At 35.7% G+C, this 23,047-nt stretch overlaps 1 protein-coding gene across 4 annotated transcripts in view; it reads left to right on the forward strand.

Annotated features, from left to right (window-relative positions):
* The window catches only part of CSRNP3 (cysteine and serine rich nuclear protein 3), a 194,687-nt gene that overhangs the window by 16,639 nt on the left and 155,001 nt on the right, over nucleotides 1-23,047 (forward strand). For 3 of the 4 annotated variants that reach the window (XM_017548268.2, XM_037745764.1, XM_037745762.1), the window contains one exon: nucleotides 2,704-2,874. The exons of the other annotated variant lie outside the window; for it this stretch is intronic. The gene's annotated coding sequence lies outside the window, so the exon portion shown is untranslated. The remainder of the gene's footprint in view (nucleotides 1-2,703; nucleotides 2,875-23,047) is intronic. 4 annotated transcript variants of the gene reach the window in all.

Genomic DNA, 23,047 nt, shown 5'->3' on the forward strand with positions numbered 1-23,047 from the left:
TCCCTCCACTTTGTCTTCTTTCTAAATTCTAATTCTCCAACTGCCACCCCAAAAGAACTATTGACCTCTTCAGCCCTGTGACTAGTTTTCTGACTGTAACTGCTCATCAGAGTGGCTAAATCCTTCCTAATGGATTTTTTCTTTTTCCCATCAAACCTCCCTTCTTTACTATAGACACTCTGTTTTCTGATGAAATAACAAACTAATGAGGTGTCCCTTTAAAATGTAAGCCATATCTTGGTACTACACTACTTAAACCCTGTAGTTTTAGGTAACCATAGTGGCTTTCACCTCACTTAGAGAAATAGCCGAAGTCCTTAAAGGCTCTCTACAGTCTAGCCCTGAAGACCTGTCTGACCTTGGCATCCACTGTGCCTCTCTTGGGCTTTGGCACACACCATTCCTTTGTCTTGGACTGCTCTTCACTAAGAAGCCCACATTGTTGGTTTCCTCACTTCCTTCATGTTATTACCTCTTGGTGGAGTGACATTAGTTCACCGATCAACTAAAGATGGAATGTTCTTGCTCAGTCAACTCTGTAGTCACCATGTCACTTAATGGCTTATTTTTCTCAATAGCATTCACCTCCATATGATGTTTATATATTTAATTTATCTGTTTCTTCTTCTTATTTGTCTACCCCTTCCCCTAGTAACACCCAGTAAATAAGTACCATTAGAGTAAAATAAATAAATAAAAGAACAAAACAAACTTCGATGTTGCTTCTTTATCACTCCCCAGCATCTAAAATAGTCACTGGAACATAATAAAAGCTCAATAGATGTTTACTGAATAATGAATGGCCCTTAAACAAATGACAGCAAAATAGATCCCTTTTCTATGTAATAGCATAAATGACCAAAGAATGATACTCAAATTCCCTTAAAAAAAAAAAAAAAGGAGTCATTGGTGTTCAGTGTGGAGGCTGGCAGAACACGATGATATGATAAGGTAGAAGTAAGTCTCTTAGAAGCCAAAGCCATCTATAAGCTGGGGATATGAGGAAGCAGAAAATACAGAAACAGAGGAAGCCAGTCAACAGAAAGACCTGGAATAAATATGCCCCAAGGAATTTCAGCTACCAAAATCAAGGATGAGCATGACGTCCACAAGTGACACAAGGAGGGTAGTTAGTCCTTAGTTTGCTACTTTCTTAAAAATAAAAAAGTCACTCCAGACTTGATTCTTACTACCAGAAAGGCATAGATAGGACTGCCATGCTGGTGTTTGATGTCACCTCTCCTTGATATCATATATTGTACAGGTGTCTTTTGTAAAATAAGTTTGTTCCCCCAACTGATGCATCTCTATTCAAGAGCATTTCAGATAGTGGGTTGAGCTGATGGGGAAGAGACTATTTTGATTCCCTAGTTTGTTAATCCTTCCAAGTTATATATCTAAACCAATCTTGTGCTATCTTGTAGAGCCAGTTCAAGTTGGGATTAAAATTACAATGCAAACTAAAAATTGCTTCTTTGGCTTTGTAAACAAAATTAACAAGAGAAAGAAAAATGCAGATTCTGAATATAAATGGGGCGTTGCCCAGAGTTAGAGGAGATTAAATAAGGAAAGCACGGAGCAAAATAACCCGTACCCAAGTAACAGCTTTACACTTTGGCCTGAGCATGCTTTCTCTGGCTTCCACAGGTCATACTTCTTACTACCTGCTGTCTCCTTGAATAAGAAGCCCTTTATTATTGTACTTATACTATCTTTTTCCTTCAGGTAAAGTGTTTCTCGGTATCCTTGTTGCAAATAACAGTAGACAAAAGAGAAAACTAAGGTGACTTTATGATTTTATTATGTTTACCTCAACTTACTTATCAAGGTTACCTATCACTGTAGGAAATTTTATTTGCAACCCACCATTGCTTTCACTGTTTCTCTATATAGCTATGAAGAAATTGCTACTCTCAGAGGTTTAGTGATTCATCTAAATTGACATAAACAAATTTTAAGAAATGTTATCAGGCTACATATGACTGGCTTTCGCTGACCATGTTGATACAGAGAGCGAAGAGATTTAAATTAATATTTTATTCGATAAAAGATTTAGGGACTCTGGTTTACCATGTATAAAATCTATTCAGCCAGCCTCCTTGACATAGGACTCAAGTATTCCCTGTAGCTCTGCTAAATTGACTGAAAACATGATAAGGCATCTAAATTCTGTAGGTATCACCATTCCTAGCAACCAATTTGATTTTTGATGGACAAAGAGCCCCAGGAAAGTAGATGCCTTTATACCTGAGAAAAAAAGAAATCCCAAGCAAGACAGACATACCCTCATCTGTATGCTCTGGATATGACAGCATGCAAGTGAGTGATCTATTTTGTTCTGAACTCTGACTCTGTCATTGGCAGTACACAATTTACTAGAACAAATCAAATAAGTGTATTTGACTCCTATTTTGATGTTTCAAAACACTAAGCCATATTTCCTTATACAGCAAATGTATTCGTATTTTTAATTTTTACTTTTTCTTACAAGACACTGTTGTCAGAATGAGAATGAAAATAACGGCTCGGTGGAATTGTCTTCAGTGCTTTCCAACATTATGGGAAGAATAATTTCTGCATGAATATGATAATGTGGTATGCGTGGTTCAAAAATTTGCAGCCCCCTCCAATGACTTTGAGACTTTGACTATGCAGTCAGCAGCCAAATATTTCAATGCTCCATTGCTCCCATTCCTGCTACAGATACATGTGACAGTGCTGCAGCTATGAGTGGAATTTTAAAGGGGAAGTTTGAAGAAGTCGATGGCTCCTCACCCTGCTCTTCTGTGCAGGAATCAGATGATGAAGTTTTCAGCTGTGACAGTGCTGAGAGTGTTGATAGTGTCAATCTGTTCACTTTTAATAATTTAACCAGTGAGTATCTAAAGCTCTGTTTCAGTTGTGCTCTAAATTGTGTTGCATGGCCCATTCTTGGGGGCTTTAGCTTTATTCACTGGCTTGTATCTGCTCTTAAGTTCTTCATCATACCAAATTATTTGTAACATATGAAATAATTTTGGTTCATTAGACTTCAGCAACATACTTCTACTCATTTCTGTGGAGTGAGAATACAGGAGGCAGAAATGAGTCAAATCAGAGGTAAGCAGACAGCAACTGAAAATAATTTAATGTGTGTCTTCAGCTTGCTGAAATAAATCTATCTTTTGAAATCTAATCAGTTAAGCCATTTTGAACTGCTGTAGCATGGTCAACGAGTTGCAGAATATTTATAGTGCTGAATGTAATACATTTACTTCCTAGATGAGAAAATGATGTTTGTTTTTAAAAAGATTGCTTATGTGAAATTAAGGCCTTGAAAGCCTTGAAATCCTATAGTTGGACACAGGTAAAACTCAGACTGAAGGCCTGGTTCATGCACTTGAGTAAGGGCAGCTTTCTTCATGTATATACTTCTCCCAGGAAGTTCATGTGAATAACACCATCTAGCTTAGTATGATACGTTCTGACTTAAAATTCTACCCATTTTCAAATTGCATTCCTTGTAACAGATGCCCAAATGAACGCTGTGAACTAGGTGATCCTTTTCCAACAGCTCTGTGCTCATTTAACCTCAATTATTAAGGGAAAAGGAATCTCAAAATTATATTTTAGAAGAGTTAACATGCAAAACAAAATTAAATGAAGTGAAAGCCCCTTGCCTTCACCCATCCCTCATGAGATGAGGGGTGTAAACATCCTTTTAATGTTGTATTCCATGAGTAAAGGTAAAAATTATCCAACATAAAAGGTGTTTGGCACCTGCAATCCCAGCTACTCAGGAGGCTGAGGCTTGAGAATCGCTTGAACCCAGGAGGCGGAGGTTGTAGTAAGCTGAGATCGTGACATTGCACTCCAGCCTGGAGACAGAGTGAGACTTCATCTCAAAAAAAAAAAAAAGAAAAAAAAAAATTCATACTAAAGTTCATCCAATGTAGTTCTGTGACATGAGATCCTGTTTTTAATCCTCTTCTTTCTCCCCCGGGATTTAAAATTTTATTAGGTATTCGTAATTCTCCTTCATCATTGTTAGAAAAATTTAGAATAAAAATATAGTATCTCTTGACTGAAGTAGAATCTTTTTTATTTGGAACTTTTAGAAAGTATTAAAAAGTAAGGAGGAGATAAAAGAACACTTGGGAGAAGGGAGAACACAAGAGCTGTTCTGAGGATATGATTCTCCAGTTTACATGGAAAGGTTATGGCCAGAGAGTGGAATTTCAGAGGATAAGTTTTGTTTGGGATTTGTCTAAAGCCTCTTCACCCCTCCCTCCAAGTGACTGTAACCTTGTGGATGGCACTGATACTGCCTCTTCCACTGAGCCGTTACCTGTGATGCCTAGAAGGGTTCTGAGCACTGGATGATGCTTGCAGGTTTTTTATTGACTGAATGAATTAATTTCTGACAAATCTTAAAAGCTGGAGAGAATTAGTTCACTAGATATTCTTAACCTTAGACAAGCAACAATACATGTTTACATTCAAGATCCTTGGGAGCACTATTCAAACCCTTTCTGTGTACTTGGGAGAGCTCTTCTTTTTCAAGTCCTAGAGCACTGCAGGAACTGCCTACTATTTCTCAATCTTTTTTTTTTCCCCTTTAGCCACTTCTAAAAAAATCATCAGTTTAAAACTCTATATCTTTGAGATATTCCCTCATCTAGCAGTGCGGTGCAGTGTGTTCCACACCCCTGTGATATATATTTTTTAAATCTTCAGCCTGCTTACAACCTCCTTGGTGTCTATGACTTTCTACAAATTGGCCCTCTCCTGGAAAAACCTATGCAGGACTTCTCTATGCAAGACACTTATTGATTTCTATAGGTTCTGAATTCACAAAGTACCTATAATGTTCATTTAAACACCATCAGGCCTTACAATTATGGCTCAAGATGCTTTCCAGATGAAAGTGATGTTCTGGTGGTTTAGGAAGGTTTGAAAAATTATAGGTCAGGCAGTTGTTCTGAGCATCTGAACAGTTCCCTGGAAGGTTAACAGTTATGGTGGAGAGTGATTTTATTTTTTAATAACTATTTTGACATGTGGTTATAACTGCTCCACTTCACCACCATTACTCTAGTCTGGAGAGGAGAAAATACATACATATCCACTGTGGTCAGAGAAGACTTAGGCTATTAGAGAGGGCAACTGAAAAGTTTTGATTAGTTTTTTTCCTGTTGTGCTGTTGATGTACTTTTCTTTATGAATTTTCAAGGGTTTTGAAGGAAACCTTTGTCAATACTTCTCTGGAAGGGAATGGTGTTATGCATCATTGAACAACTTGTAATTGAGTGTGTAATCAGAGCCATTCCTTGAGGGTAAAGAATAAATGGCAATATACACTACGGAGGACTATCTATCACTATGGGTTACTTTTAGCCTGATCACAAACTCAACACTTTATTAATTATTTTATAAAGTTGGGCAGATTGAAGAAGAAAACTCATGTTAGTGCTTTTAAGAGGATCTAATGCTCTGTATATAACTGAGACAAAAACAACAGTAAATAGTCAAACTTCCTTTTGAATTCAGACTATGAGAACCAGGAGGACTTTCAAGAGCATCTAGGCTGACTCCCTTATTTTGCAGATGTGGAGACTAAGGCCCAAGGAGAGTAATTTGACAAGAATCTAAATGTGAACTGGTGGCGGAGGACTTTAATGTAGATCCCTAGAGTCTACCTCTCTACTAGACCACAGGGCTCTTTGATGATTCAGTGACAAGCCTGACTACTAAGTAGAGGGACACAAATCATCAAGTGAAAGACATGGCTGTATCTTTTATGTCAGTATCTCTTATAACTAGAATGAATCTATCTTTTGGTAAATGTAATTGGCTTCTCATTTCTTATTGCCTTTTTGTGGCTGTGGGACAGTGCCACTGATGAATTTATGAACAAATTCAATGAGCTAAATGAAATAGTGGGCAGAGAATTCAATTTTAGTTTGAAAGAACATTTTACTTCTCCTTTCTGTAAGTAAGTGACAGGGCAGACTGTTGAGACTTTCCATGTATGTCACTGACATTGATGGAAACGTCTTACAGCAAACATGCTGTTTTACATTTACATGAAGGAAATTGGTTTGTCTTGATGACATAATGCTACTTGTGATAACGTGAAAATGTTACAATGAAAAGTAGGCGAGATGAAGTATGCAGCGTCAATCTGTAGCAGCAGCTAACAACTGAAGGGTTAGTTCATTTATTTTAAAGGTAAAACCTTTGTATATATCACTTTTTGCCAGAGGGATTAATGGGTATCCTGGACTCCCTGAAAAAAAGATAATATATTTCTATTTTTTGAACTGCAGGACCTTGCATTCCTTTTTCAATAATTTAAGAATTCAGAAACCCACTTACCCTGCATTTCAATTGGACTCACTTAGTCACAGCTTCTGACTGAATGAAGTAATTATATTCCATTTTACTGGCTAAGGACAGAGCTGGATTTTATATTTGCTTGTTTGTTTTAATCCCCAACAAACTTCATTTAAATTTGGCTTTAAACTCAAAAGCACAATTGGACCAAATTTCAAATAAAATTTTGTTTATCTATAACAATGAATCTAGAAAAGCACCAATCACTGTGGTCTTTAACTCTTAAGTAGCTATCATGAAAAACTAAATATAGAGATAGTCCTGGTGATGTTAATGGTACTATGGCTCACGTCATTTGAAGGATATGGCTTTATTAGCATAAGATCCAAATACATCTTAGAAAACCTCCCAATTTCCCACATCTATTATTTATCAGGATGTTGGTAGGTGGAATTGATATTGTAGTTGCATTTCATAGGGAGCACAAGAATTAAAGTTGCTATTAAATATTAAAGATACCATCGTCACATTAGTGATCAAAACATTTTCATCTAACAGTGTAATTTATTTACAAATAAATCTTATACTGTTTGCATTTTATAAACCTCATGTTAGAGAGTCACATTCTTACTTTGGGGCCATCTAGGAGGGGTCACAGACAATAAAGAAATGATTGCTCAACTGTGAAATATCTTGGCTTGAAAAATGGATCCAAACTAATTTAGGTGATTAAAATTCTACTAACCATCTTCAAAGTACCGTCATCTTCTAGCTTTAGTTTAAATACCAGAGCTTGAGTTGCTTTATTCTTATTGTTTATGATGGTGATGATGAAATCAGTGCCTGAAGCAAATGTCCTTGTGTTTCTCAGAAGATTTTAAAATTCACTGTGCAGATCAGGCAGTCTGATGCTTTCTGACAGCTTGGGGGAAGAGTATTTGTATGCAAGGGAATGCAGGAAGAATTAAACGTGGTCCTGCTTTAAAAAAAGAGAGACAGTGTGATTTCTAAATAGGTGGCAATAATATTTAATCCATTCACTCTGGGAAGTGCATGTTTGTATATAAAAAAAATCCTTCTTTTCTGCTTGAAAAATTTGTAAATAAGCTGGGAATGTTTAGGGCCCGGAATTATTGTTTTAAAACCATATGTTTTACATGTTCAGTTACAGTGATCTTGCAGGAATTGGAATAGTTAAATAAGTCTCAAAATTACTGAATTCCATTGAGAATTGAACTAAGGTTAAAAGCACAGTTTTTAAATGCAATGAAGAAAGAGCAATCAGAATAAATATAACAAAACAAAAATGTAACTTTCTTTTCAACCAAAAACCGGCACATAAACACTTGAAAAAGATCTTTTCAATGATATTTAATTTTCAGGTAGAAAAGTATTTTCAGCGAGTTAAAGTTACAATGGACTCTCAGTTTGTTGCTTTTGCCCTTATGTCACAAATATTATAATAAGGGAGTAGTAGCAAAGACTGAGTTATATAATTTACAATTCTAGACATTTGAATAAAATTTTATGAAACTTGATTTGTATAGTGAACTCTTAAGTTTCTTTACATTCCTTAACATATAACTGCAACAGTCTTAGCATTACCAAAAAAAAAAAAAAGAAAAAAAAAAAAAAAAAAAAAAAAAAAAAAAATAGGAAAGAAAACACCAAAAATTCAACCTCAATTAAAACAATTTTCAAAAGCAACCCGAAGGCTGGTAAATATTCCTAGAGAGAGTTCAAAAAGCACTAGATATTTCCATGGTAAATGTAATTGGACACACCCATTCTCAGGTGGGTCCCATTGTGTCATATAGACATGCAAAATATATAAACTGTTATATATTTTTATGCCATTGGATTATAATGTTGGTCAAAGTATCATGTGAGACAGTAAATGAACATATTTTGCTTACAAATCATATAAATAAAGTATATGTGTGTATATATATATATATATTTCTTTTTTTTTTTTTTCTTTGAGACGAAATATGTCTGCTGCTTAGACGGGAGTGCACTGGCATAATCTTGGCTCACTGCAACCTCCACCTCCCAGCTCAAGAGATTCTCTGGCCTCAGCCTTCTGAGTAGCTGGGATTACAGGCATGTGCCACCATGCCTGGCTAATTTTTGTATTTTTAGTATTGATGCAGTTTTGCCATGTTAGCCAGGCTGGTCTTGAACTCCTGACCTCAGGTGATCCACCTGTCTAGATCTCCCAAAGTTCTAGGATTACAGGCATGAGCCACCGTTTCTGGCTGCTTTTTATATTTGACCTTGAAATTTGTTTTAATGCTTAACTCCCACATTTTTGAGACTATATATGCTTTAAATTTATCAGAGGCTAGGATATTTAATTCTATCTTTGAGAACCTTGGTTTGGAAGAAGCCGTGGCAATTAATATTACATATAGATAATTTTTCCAACATAGCCTGTACTATTTTATGATTTCTCCCAAAGATGCTATCCATTATCTTCTTGCTATGTCAGATTTGACTTTCTGCTGTTTGCTGTTTCTATGACAACCATTATTTTGGCTTGGAAAGAATAGTATATATTCCAGATTTATATACATTTTTAGATATATATTTCAAGAACTCTTTACTTACCAAAGGAATTGATGATTAGGGTGTCCATTATAGTGGTCATTAGTCAGTTATAATGAAATGTTATGCTAAGATCATTGTTATATAATACAGATGTCAGCTGGGCATGGTGGCTCACACCTGTAATCCCAGCACTTTGAGGGGCCGAGGTGGGCAGATCATGAGGTCAAGAGATCAAGACCATCCTGACTAACATGGTGAAACCTCATCTCTACAAAAAATACAAAAATTGGCAAGGCATGGTGTTGCACGCCTGTAGTCCCAGCTACCCGGGAGTCTGAGGCATAAGGATCACTTGAACCCAGGAGGTGGAGGTTAAAGTGAGCTGAGATCGCACCACTGCACTCCAGCATGGCGACAGAGAAAGACTGCGTCTCAAAACACACACACACACACACACACACACACACACACACACACACACACACGTCATACTTTTTACCTAGAGTTTTTATAAATAGGCATAAAGCTAGAGAGGCTGCAAAAGGAAACCTAGCAAGTAAACTTGACTAAGTAATTTATGAACACTAATAATAAAAGTTATATGTTTTTAAAATGCCTTTCAATGTCCGATAAACAAATGTTTTAATGAAAAATTAAAGAATGAAGAGAGTCCAAAAAGGATAAACACATCCTATATCAACATTATTATTTTCAACAGAGTAGCTCTTCTGTAGTAGCTTTGTAGTGAGAGTTTGGAAATGGTTGAAATTTATAATTATGATGATTTTAAGCTCCTTGAGGGCAGGACCTCTGTCCTATATCTCCCCCACATTGCTTAATGGGTATAATCAGAAGAGCAAGTGTTATTGAGCATTTTATCATTTGCCAGGCATTGTGCACAATGCTTTAAACAAATTATCTCATTTAATAATTTTTACTTTAGTTTCTAAATATGTTTATTTTTGTTTGGCATGTTCATGATGTTTTTACTAAAAAAGATTCAATTGATGAAATGTTTTCTATCATTTTAAGCATCACATGAGTCAACTGAAATAGGCTACTTGTATAGCAATTATTAAGATGGTTAAACACAATTAGGGTCTTCTTCAACAGGCCCAGGTTTATTGAAACAAATGTTTTCATATCAGATGTTCATGAAGATTCCAATTTATGCCTAAAGTATTGTCAGTATGAACTAGGTAACTTCCCAAACTCTTCACATAGCTTCATCAAAATTCAGCATTCTCATTTATTAATAAATAGAACATTGAAATATTTAGAACTGATGATTAAACATTTGTTTGTTTCTTTAAAAAGCTGAATTGTAAAAAAAAAATTTTAGCTTTAAGGGTGATTTTTACAGTATTTTTTTAATGGTGAAAAAGTATAGAAAACCTACATACTATGCAATTGGTTGAATAATCTTTGGAAAATCCACATAATTAATTATTACAAAGTCAACAAAAACAGTTGAATAAATATATCTATTGAGATAAAAATATATTCACATTTGTAAAGAAGTTGGCAAAATTATATTAATTTCATTAATTTTTGTAAAATCATAAATATGTAGTACAATAAGATCCAGAAGGAAAAAGAAAAACACACATTTTCTATAGATGGTAATATTCAACAAGTGGTAGAATTCTGTGTGATTTTTAAAATTTATATATATTTTCACATATTTTATCCTAACTAGATATATTGTGTTATCATTATAGTTTTCTAGAATTTTTCACCAATATAATTACTGCTGTTATAACATACTTGTAGATTAATCTCAGAGTAAATCTCTAAAGGTGGAAATCATAGTTCAAAGGGTATTGTTTTCAATTGCCCTCCAAAAAAGTTCAGCAATTTATATGCCCACTTCTAGCACATGAGTGCATATTTCCTCAGCACCTTACCAAACACCTTACCAAAACTGGTTAGGTGTTTTTTTGGGTTAGGTGTTTTTTTGTCTGTCTCTTATGTCTGCCTGTTTCTTTCTCTCTCACTCTGCTCCTCTCTCTCTCTCTCTCTCTCTCTCTCTGTGTGTGTGTGTATGTGTGTGTGTGTGTGTGTGTATAAAAACATGCATATGTTCACACATTATAGACCCACACACATGCATACATAGACCAATATGATTGGTAAAAACATACTAATGATTGCACTTGAATTTCTCTGCAAACTAGGAGGCTAATTGTTTACATATTTAATCACTTCCCTTGTGTGTGTGTGTGTGTGTGTGTGTGTGTGTGTGTGTGTGAATTGCCTGTCCAGGTTTTATTACGATAGTGGTTTTCATTGCTTTATAATATTAAGGATTAGTAATTTGGTGAATGCATAAACAGTATCATCCCTATGTTGTCATTTTTCTTCTAACTCTACATTTGCTAGTGAAATATATTTATACTGTCAAATATATTACGGATCTAGTTTTTAGGAACTGCTGCCAAGATCAATTATACACAAATAATTGCTTCTAGGATTTTCATAAATTTCATAAATTTCTATATGTATTTGAACCTTTAGTCCATTTGAAAATTTTATTGGCATAATATGTGAAATTTAGAGATAATTTTCCAGTTTCCCTAAAATCATATGTTGAATATAGTATTTTTATTTATTTTTAATTCTGTTTTTATGCTAAATTATCACATATAGCGTGATTAGTGTCTGTAGTTTTCTTTTTATTACATGCTCTAGTTATTTTAAAACCAACACTAGTCTAGTGTTGTTATATCATGGCTTTGTAGTAAATTTTATTATCTCAGATGAGAGTTCTCAATTTTCCCTAACTCACCACTATGAACAGAAAAACAGCACACTACCATACTCTTAAAGTTTAATGTTACCAAACAGGATTATTATTTAAATTTTAGAGGAATATTGTTAAGCTACTAAGCAAATCATTGTTATGGCATTGGAATTACATTAAATATGTGGATTAATTTAGGCAACACATTAGATATCTTTTGGTATTTAACTATTATTTTATGCACAGCAGAATTTTGTGTTTTTTTTTTCTTTTTTGCAGTGCATATTCCCTGCTAAGTTTTTAACAATTGTTGTGTCTAATATGAATGGGATTTGTAATTACATGTCCTAAAAGGTTATTTTGGGTACTAGAAAGGGTATAGTGCTTTAAAAATGGAAATGCCCCCAACATTTCACCTTTAATTTAGGTTATACTTTATCCTAAATTGAGGAGCTATTCTTCCATTAATTTTTTCTAATTAATAATGAATGTAATATTGTATCAAATTCCTAATAGTACATAGCAAGATAATCCCATTTTGACATATTAATATGATAAACTGAAAGTATTCTTCCTAATATAAAACTATTATTGCCTTTGACTCTATTTTATTATAAATTAATTTCTTTAGTTTCACATAAGTATCTAATTAATCTGGCAATGTATGTGCATTAAGAGACCTTTAAAAATGTTCAAGATTATCTTAAAATGCATTTTTAAATACATTTCAAATTCACATAAAGAGAGATCATAAGATGAATATTATACAAGACAGCACTACCAACAACCCTCTTGGGTCTGATCCTTCATTTTAATGTTGAGTGTTTTTGAAGCATCATATCATTTAATCCTCACAAAACAACACATGAGGTGAGTAGGGGTGGTAGTCCTACTAGAGATTATTTTTATGTGACAGATAAGACACCAAGATGAAAAGGGAATAAGTAGCTTATCTAAGCCCACACAAGTTATAAACGCTGGCGTTAAAACTTAAAACCAGCTCAAACTTCACTGTCAGCACTGTTAACCACTATAGTATGCTATACTTTCTACAAGAAAATAAAAATAATTTTCCATTTCCATGCCATATAACAGAGTGTTTTCAAAATCTTTAATTAAAAAAATTCTGCACTAAATACAAGTGATCCTTTAATTCTTATCTACAGTATTATTAATTAGAATAAAATGACGGTACCACTGGAAGTGATAGAGATTGAGATTCTAATCAAGTTTAACCATCTATGCTGATTACCATTAAAATTAGTCTTGTAAAATGCTGAAACTCTCATGTCTCTGCTTTTAGTATCTTACACGACTGAAGGGATATGAATTCTTTACATATATCAAGAGTTTATTAAAATTCTATTTACACGAGGACTTATGGAGCACACTGAGTGTTAAAGACTACACTGAGCAGACTGAAAAGGATGTTTCTGTCCTAAGGAACTTACACTGTACTTGAGAACCTCAGACTAATCGACATGAAACCGTGCTAAAAAATATAATCATCAACTAGTACATTGTATGGATTGGAGAAAAAATAACTCTAATTTCTAAAAAAACTTCAACCTGTAGAAAGTACATCATTAAATGGAAGCAGATTTTGTGGGATTGGGGTTATAAGTTCATTCTTCAACAAAAATGTTTATTGACAAGACCTGATACTCAGTTTTAGGTGGTCAAAATGAACAAACAAGCCCAAACTGCTAACCAATTTTGAGTTTCCAGTGATTTCTGTCCTATAAAGGAAAACCCATTGATTTCTGTTTATTTTCCACTTATGGAGAGTAATAAAAAGATAAAGGCATTGCTTGAAGTGGAAGAAGAAAAAACTCAAAACATGAGGTTTCAGGAAGCAAATAGATACAGAAGTTGACTGAGCCTCCTGCACCTTTTTTTCAAATGGGTCAAACAAATTATTCACTTTATTTTTTAAAAATTATTTAATTATTGAGGTAGGATAAAAGAGGACAACATTCCTCTGTTTACCATCTCATATTCTATAGCTGCAGATTAACTTTAGATTTATTTTTATTTCTTTGTAGTGAATTTTTGTTTGGATAGCCTTCATCTGGCATTAATCTGCATTCTTTCTGTCTGATTACCAGACACGAATCAAAGAATACAACTGGCTCCTCTGTCTTTAAAGGCTGAGATAGATTACTTGTCTAACTTCTGATTTTTTTTTAATTTAAATTATTTATTTAAGATAAAAGAGAGAGAATTCATTCAGTATTATGGCAACAAAGACCTGTCAACATAACCACATTCATTTAATTTCTCTTACTGGTAATACCTAGCCACAAGCATTCTTTAATTTCATTTCTTTTACTGGTAATACTTGGTATTTGTTGTGGCACTTCTTTAAAACAGTCAAAGTTAATGGTTATGGTTATGTTGGTCAAGACTTTTTATTGCAAATGACCAAAGCCCTGCACAATCTAACTTAGATAAAACAGAGATATCCTAGCTCATGTAATTGAGATAGTCAGGGGTAGGTCACATTAGGCCAAAATGAATTGGGGATTTAAATGATAACCTCAGTACTTACCCTGTCCACTAAGATGGATCTTTCATAGAGAGATAGTTGGGCCTTGTTGCAATGGCCCAACTTTTGTATTTTTAGTCTCCACGCAACAACCTCCCCAGGGATTCAGCTCCCAGCGGGCAGCACTCACTTTTGATCTCTGGTGACTTACACCACCTCTTCACTATGGGATCTCTCTTCACTATGATCTATATAATTACTGTATCCACTATGATGGTTCACTTGGATCTCTCTTCACTATGGGAAGGACTCCTTTTCTCCTACTGTATATGGGGTCACGAGTTTCTCAGATGATCTGCGGAAGATGTCTGTCTACTTATAGACATACAAATTGCTCTGTTCTTGAAGATAAGAAGACATCTCTTACACCCCTAGCTCCAACAGTTTAGATCTCAAGGATTATATTAATGCGTGAAGTATGTGTCCATTTGTGCTCAGATAGGATCTCTGTCAAATTGCATTTCCCAATTTCCATGCCTACTCCCTTCCAGATGGGTTCAGCAAACAAGAGGCACTGGTGGGACAATGGAAGGCAGGGGGAAGGGATACACCAGAATATTCCCACCCACCCATCCATGCCTCAGGTGGTATTTCCGGTGGCTACCACATCTTCTCATCATTCAGGCCTTGTTGCAATGGCCCAACTTTTGTACTTTTAGCCCCCATGCAACAACCTCCCTAGGGATTCAGCTCCCAGCAGGCAGCACCCACTTTTGATCTCTGGTGACTTACACCACCTCTTCCTTTGTGCCTCCAGCCTGAGGGGTGGCAGCATCTACTCACTGTTGCTAACATCTGAGTTTCTTTTTTCTGTTTTATTTGGGGTCTCAGCTCCTTCAAAACCATTGTAACTACTTCCTTGTATGAAATTTATTCACACAGGAATCGTTAGACTACTTGGCATGGACTCTATTTTCTAAACTGGAACCTGAGTGATAACCCTAGCATTGGTCGCATACCCTTCACTCAATCAAACACTGTCACCAGTGGATGAGGTCCTTGGATTGGCTGTCTCGTTCATTTCTCCATTGTAGTGGTAATAAGAAAGGAGACATGGAATATGTTACTAGAAAAAGTAGGAAGAAGAAAAATGTGTTGGGCCACCAATAACAATGGACGCCGTATTAGTAATTCATTTTGATCTCGCAGTTCGTAAACATGAAAAAAATGAAACTAAATATTTTTCAAGACATCATTGCAATAAAATAATTTGTAAGTGAATAGTGGAAATTACTCATAGCCAATTGCTTATTAAATTTATAAATATGCTATCACATTCTGTTCTATTGTTTTCTTTTTCTGGTTAATAAAAAAAAAAACTAACATATTGAGGATAGGTTGTAAGTCCCATGATATAAAATAAGTAAAATGTTTTACATATTTTCGCTATATAGTATAAAATTGAAATTCATATGCCTATGTGAGAAATGAAGAGACTGATGTTAAGTACTTTGTTCAAAGTCACAGAGGTTAGAAATTTCAGAAATATGGGAACCTCTGTTTTTTGGTACTCCAGAACCTAAGCGCATGTTATTACATCATCATGCCACTAATATTTCTCTCTTGAACAGTGTTGGATCTGGAATTCTCTACATTTTAAAAAAAAATCTTCATTTAGGGCTTCTTCTGTATTCACCCTATAGTAAAATTACTTTATTATGGAGGCATCTATTGTGAAGTCTATTTACAAATAGACTTATGTAATAAAATTCCCTCATGTAATATCCAGAATGGATATCATACATTTTTTTCTTTTATTTACACTTTATACTTGACATTGGCATTTTGTGCTCTATGGTGTTACAAACAGACCAATTTGGGTTTAGACTAATTGCACAATTATATATGCCTTGTGTCTGCCACAACATGCAATGCTTCTGAGGTGTAATGAGGGTACTTAAACATATATAAATACTTATTATGTGCTGGGCACTTTCTACAGGGGACTATTTGGGATACTGCTAACATCTAATTGTGGCAAAAAAAGATATGGACATATTCTTATCAGAAAGCCTGTGGTTGTTCCGCATTTTCTTTTTCTTTTCTTTTTCACTCTGTCACCAGGCTGGAGCTCAGGGGTGCAATCTCAGCCCATTGTAACCTCTGCCTCCCAGGTTCAAGGGATTCTCCTGCCTCAGCCTCCCGAGTAGCTGGGATTACAGGTGACTGCCTCCACGTCCAGCTCATTTTTGTATTTTTCATAGAGATGGGGTTTCACCATGTTGGCCAGGATGATCTCGATTTCCTGACCATGTGATCCTCCCACCTAAGCCTCCCAAAACGCTGGGATTACAGGCATAAGGGACCGTGATTGTTAACTCAGCTTTTAGTTAATTAAGGGAAGTGCTGTGGACTGCTTAATTAACTAAAAGTTGAGTTAACAAATTCTGTAAAGGTCTCCCTCTTTTATTCCTATCAGTGGATATCACGTTTTCTTTTTTTAGGATCAATTTCTATTTTCTGCAGATGAACATGAAAGTACACTGACTAACATAGTCTGCAGTTGAGCTGTGTTCCAAGGACCATCTGTAAGAATTTATTCATTTCCTGGGAATCTGATCAGTTTTATCAGTAATTCTGTTTTCTTTGTAAGATTAAGGAATCCTACAATCAATTTTATATTTAAAAATTGATAGTTGTTTGAAAAATTTGTGAGCCCCATGTCCAAAAGCCATTCTGTACTTTAAAATTCACTTCCCTGAATAATTTTCTTTTATGCAAACACAAAGATTTTTATGTAAAAGCATGGATATTATCATATCACAGACTTCATTTAATATTTTTTACTTTCTTTCTTTTTTTTATTTTTTAGCTTGACTTTTTCATCTTCTGCTCTGTTCTTCATTCACATCTCTTGCCCCTGTCTGTAACTCTTACTAACAAAATAATTTTTATTTTTTCTTGTATTTTTAAAATATTGAATAGTCATAAACACGTATATATTCTATGAGGATTTTTTTGGTCAAAAAATGGACCATATTTTCTATGAGGGTTTTCTGTCAAAAAAGCAGATTATATTTATACATTTTTCTTCATCTCGGTTTTCTCATTGGACAGCACCTTATGGAAATTCCCCAAGCTGTTTGTCATAGCTATGTTTTAGTAACTTTTATTTGTTTAATAATTGTATAATATTGTAATGTATGAACATATAACAGTTTAGTCTCTCTTTCCCACACGGATGTTCATTTGTTTCAGGTTAGTTTTTATGTTACTATGAACAAGGCTGTAATACATGTTCTTAAAAAATATCCTTATAGACTTGCACTTTACCTTTTATGAGACAGAAATTTATGGAATAACACTGACTTAATAGATATTAGCATATTGCTTTTTCCAAAAGGCAGTAAAACGTATACTCCTATCAGCTCTGGATAAGATTATACTTTTTCCCATAAATGCCAAGTAATAGCTGTTTGTTTATCCATTAACAAGAGAAAGCTCTGCCCCCATGATGTCTACATTGGTAATTAAGATAGATAATAACTAAATAGTTCCACAATGTCACAAATCTGCTGTGAAGAAAAATAAGGTAGGGTTAAGGAAAAGAAATGGGGGTATCTATATTAAATTAACATTTTTGTAAAAGGCCTCTCCAAAGGGAATATTTTGGGGACCAAATGAAGTAAAGGAGTAGGCCATGCAATATCTGGGGTAGGACGAGGCTTCCAGAAGAAAGAATAACAAATATAAGATGTCAGAAAAGAGCTTGACACTTGTGTGAAAACTGGGTAGGAAGTTATTGTCAGGTAGTGAAAGTGAAAGATGTGGGACTTGGCAAAGGTGGTAGCCGTGGGGTTGCTGGGAAGTGGTCAGATTCAGGATCCATCTGACCACTCTGAAGGCAGAGCTGAAAGGCAATGCTGATTGGCTGTGGGATGTGAGAGAAAGAGATGAACATGAATCACTTATAGGCTTTTAAAAATAAGCATTTTATTTTCAAATAATTTTAGATTTTTGAAAAAATTGCAAAAATTTCACAAAGAGTTCTCATGTACCCTTTGCCCAGCTTCCCCCAGTGTTAACTTCTTACATAACCATAGCACACGTGTGAAAGTAAGAAATTATCACTGAGTACCATGCGATTAAACAAGGTACAGACTCTTCAGATTTCACATCTTACTCATGAATGTTCTTTTTTTGATATACGATCCTATCAAGGATACCCCACTGAATTCAATCATCATGTCTCCTTAGTCTCTTTGATCTGTGACAGTGCCTGTCTTTCCTTGTTTTTAACAATCCTGATTTTTTTGAAGAGCATGAGTCAAGTTTTTTAGAATGTTCCTTGATCTTAGTTTTCTCTGATGTTTTCTAATGATTAGACTTTGGGTAAGGGCTTTTGGGAAGAACACCAGAGAAGTAAAGTATTCTTCATATTGAATATCAGGGATATATAATATCAGCATGATGTATCACTGGTAATAGTAACATTAGTCGGTTGAGATAGTGTCTGCTAGATTTATACACCGTAACATTACTATTTTTACTTTTTCATACTCTGTATTTTTGAAACAACTCACCAAACCCAGCTCACATTCAAAGTCCATGGTAGTGATCAAGCTTCACTTCTTGAAATTGGAGGATCTATATATTTTATTTGGAAACCTTTTGTAAGGAACAGTTTTTCTCTTCTCTTTCATTTACTTGTTTACTCAGTCATTTATTTAGCTCCATATAGCTCACAGATACTCATTTCTTTCTTGGAACTATTATACTCTAATCCTATCATTAATGTTTGTTGCCTAAACTATTTCAACTCTGACCACTGAGAGCTCTTTCAGGTTTGCTTTTGTATCCTTTTGACATGCCTTGCACTATCTTATTTTTCTTCTTCCTTACTTTCTGGTATTGCACAACGTTTCAGATTCATGTTGTATTTCCTCTTTCCAGGTCCTAAAATCAGCCATTTTCACTAAGGAGCTAGGTTTTAATTGAGCATTTTAGTAAATGATGATGCCATTTCCCGACATAAAGAAGCCCAGAGAGGGTGGAAGCCTGGAGCTTGTGTCTTCTGTCTTTTGTTCCTTCTTATTTATTATTACTATTATTGTTTGGACATACTATGTTTGAGAAGTATTGGCTATTCAAATGGAGCTGGAGAATACAGTAAACAGTAGATATGAATCTGAAGATCAGAGAAGAGGTTCAGGTTATAGATCTAAATTTTGGATTCATCAATAAATGGTGCCACTTAAAGACATGGGATTGGGTTTGATTTCCCTGGAGAGCATCAGAGAAGCCTCAGAACTCAGTCTGCTAAAGCATGTAGAGTCCAGGAAGAATGGAAGAAATCAGGCAAAGGAGTTGAAAAAGAGCAACAAATGAGTTAGGAGATAAGCTGGGAGTGTGTGGTATCCTAGAAGCCAAGTGAATAAATATGTCAAGAAAGGGAAAGTGATTATAAGAGTAAAGTCCTGTTGAGAGATTGAAGAGGATAACGACTGAGAATTTACCGTTGGATTTGGCAATATTCAAGTTCACTGCTGACCTGGATAAGTGTTATTTCAGTAGAGCTGTGGAAATGAAGCCTAACTGACAGGAGTTCAATGTAGAATTGCAGCTGAGGAATAGAGAATGTACTTTTTAAACAAGTTTTGTCATAAAACAGAGCAGTGATTGTGAGATGGTGAGCTAATGTAAAAGAAAATAATAATTTTAAGATGGGAGCCATTATGACATATTTGCATACAAATGGGAATAATCCAGTAAAATGGAGAAAAATGATGACATGGGAGAAGGTATAATTGAAGTCGTTGGTGAGAGGAAATGGAATCTAAGGCTTACGCTAAGGGGTTGACCTTAGGAGAAGGACGTTTCTTCGTCGTAACATGATTGAAGACAGACTACATGATCACAAATGTCAAATGTATAGATGATACATTGATAGGAAAGGGAGGAAATTTAACTGTGGCTCTTTCCATTTTCTTAGAAGCACTATCATGAACTGAGAGTGAGGAGGTGGGAAGGAATGTGGGATGGCTGAAAAGAGGCAAAGGTGCCTCTTTGAGCGATGTCATAGAGCTGAACCATGAATTGCCAAGGAAAGTGTGATAAGATTACCAGGCACTACCGGGGACCTACTTACATTTGTGGTCATATACCAAAAGTTATGCCACTAACACAATATCCTACATTTTCTCTAGTTGCAGTCACCTACTTAGCTTCTAGGGGGCAGGTTCAGAGCAGGAGGAGACCTGAATTTAACCAGGTGTTTTTTTTGTTACGTAGTTTGAAAAAGAGAGAGAAAGACCTTGGAGGTGAGTGTATATGCAAGGGAGGGACTGCCATGATGAAAAATGGACTCTAAATTTGGTAAGTGGGGAAGTGTGAACATTTGTGGAATGAGTGAAAAATTTGTTGAGGTCAAGGCAATGTTTTATTGGTGAAGTATATGATTTAAGTAATGTGGAAACCTGTTATAAAGCTTCTCTAAGGCTTCGCTATACCCTGTTGGTCTTAATTACCTATTCGAGTGATAGAACTTGAAACATGTTTTTCAGTCACTTCTGTGGTAATCTGTCTAGTCTACTTTGTACCTTTTCTAGGGCCAGTCTTACCAATTTACAATTTTCTGGAAAATCATCTACTTCCTTAAGTAGTATATTTTTTACCTAATTCGTCACCTAGATTCTCTTATAATTCCAGCAGATTCCCAGAAATTGTAGTATCTCTTCCTATGCCTTTAAATAGAGAATTCTTACCTGAAAAATTTTAGAAAATTATTTGCACACTTTGAACATGGGTGATTGAATGGAAGAATCCTATGGTCACTACCTCATCTATAAATAGCCTAAGATTAATTTGGTTATAATAACTCTTGTCCACTTTACTGAAATAGAATGACTAAGTGCTATTATTCTTTTGGAAACTTTTTTGCATGTAATAATGTTTCTTATATTTCAACACTTATTTGAAAACAATGGAAATTCATTTTTGTTGTTTGGTAGATGAGTTAATTATGGGTTGCATATATTTTTGCTAGCTGTACTTCAACTTGTATGTGGAGGTACAAAAATTGGAGTGGTATTGATATCTTAAAATGAATTATAAATAGAATTAACATGACAGTTGTTTCTTCTCTTAAAAAGATAGGGCCAGCTCTACACAGCAGATTGGTCTCTCTGGCTAGAGTTCTTTGTCCCTGGCCCTTTGCTCTGTCAGGAAGCTGTCCTGGAGAGCAAATGATGTTTGTGCTGGTTGCAGGCATATTAATTTTGCAGTGCTGTAGTTTGAGATGCAATTGCAGATTCAATTAAACTATTTCACTGAACTTACAAGTTTTATTATCATTTGAAAAACACCAGACAATTACTCCACTTGTGTTTGTAGACCATCATTCCCTTTTGACGTATTTAAGCTGTGATGAGCGCCAGGCTTCCAGACAGGAAGAAGTCGTCAACTTAGAGGGCTCAAATTCTGTGATTCTGACAGGAACAGGTTTATTCTGAAAACCCCAGCATTGGCAAAAGAGCTTTTTTAAAGGCAGGAACAAGATGACAGTCTTTTAAACAAGTTCTATTTCCTTATAGCTTATCATTGAATTACCTATTAAAACTATTACAAGCTGATCTCATAGTTAATGCTATCATTGGGATGGGACCTTCGGTGATCTCAGTGCAGGCCACCTTGTCTACCGATTGAAATATGCCAACAATAGCTATATGCCTCACTGACCTACTAAAGGTACCCTTTTAGAGAAAATGTTGAAAACATGAAAGTGTGCCTTGATCATTGCCACTCAAGATGGCAGCTGGGATTTGTAGGACAATTTGCAGTAATTTCCATGGGCAACCAGGAAGCCAAGGAGGCTGGAACAAGGAGAGATTGCTTTATTTTCTCCACCAGGACTGCAGTATTGAAGGAATTTCCACAAGTTAAAAATGGGTTCTAGGTGACTTTCTCAATTAAATCCCAAATACTAGAAAAGAGCAGATTTGAATCGTAAGTGTTAGATGCACATTGCTAAATTATGAAATGGGTTTATGTCAGTTTTATTTTTCATAAGACGTATAATCAGACATCTGACCCTGGGGTTCTTTAAATGAGCATAACAAAATTGTTTGAAGACAAACGATATTATATTTATATAAGCATACATTTCTCAGTCTTCTACAAGTTCCGTACTCCACAAACACTTTTGTTATAGTACCAGGAATGATTATATTTATCCTTGAATCAGCCGTAGAGACCATTCGCCGCTGCTGCGCCTAACCATAGGGTGAGGATTCCACTCACAGGGGTGTGAAAGGCAGTGTTGGGATCATCCAATTTGGTTGTGATCACCTCATAAAGACAGGATTTCAGGGGAAATGGCAGTTCCTGTTGATCTTGCGTGACATGCCCAGGGGGGTCTGCAAAGGACGAGTAGCTGCCCCCAATATTTCTGAGGTGCATTATTCAGGATGATTCCTCTACAAAGTTGTCTCAGAGCGGGGACTGTAGATCTTAGAACAATTGTCAAAATTCTGTCTCTCACATGTGTGCACATCTACTTTATTTTAACACAGTCTTACACAGCCAGTGTCCCCAAGTCACATCCACCCAGCACAGGGGCTAAACTGGAATGATTGCCGGCTTCAACTACTGTGCATTGTGCACAGAATAGGCATTGAGCACCAGATACCAAATACTTGGAACTTTGTATTGAATAAGTTATTCTTCCCAACCCCTACTCCTCCCCTCCTTCCCTTCTCCTCCTCCTTCCCTTCTGCTCCTCCTCTCCTCCTACTCCTCCTCCCTTCCTGCTCCTCCCCTCCTCCTCTTCCTCCTCCCCTCCTGCTCCTCCTGCCCTCCTCCTCCTCTCCCCTTCTCCTCCCCTCCTGCTCCTCCCCTCATCCTCCTCCCCTCCTCCTCCTCCTCCCCTCCTCCTCCTCCCTTCCTCTTCCTCC

Source organism: Cebus imitator, unplaced genomic scaffold, assembly GCF_001604975.1.
Source record: "Cebus imitator isolate Cc_AM_T3 unplaced genomic scaffold, Cebus_imitator-1.0 Scaffold10, whole genome shotgun sequence".
NCBI lineage: Eukaryota > Metazoa > Chordata > Mammalia > Primates > Cebidae > Cebus > Cebus imitator.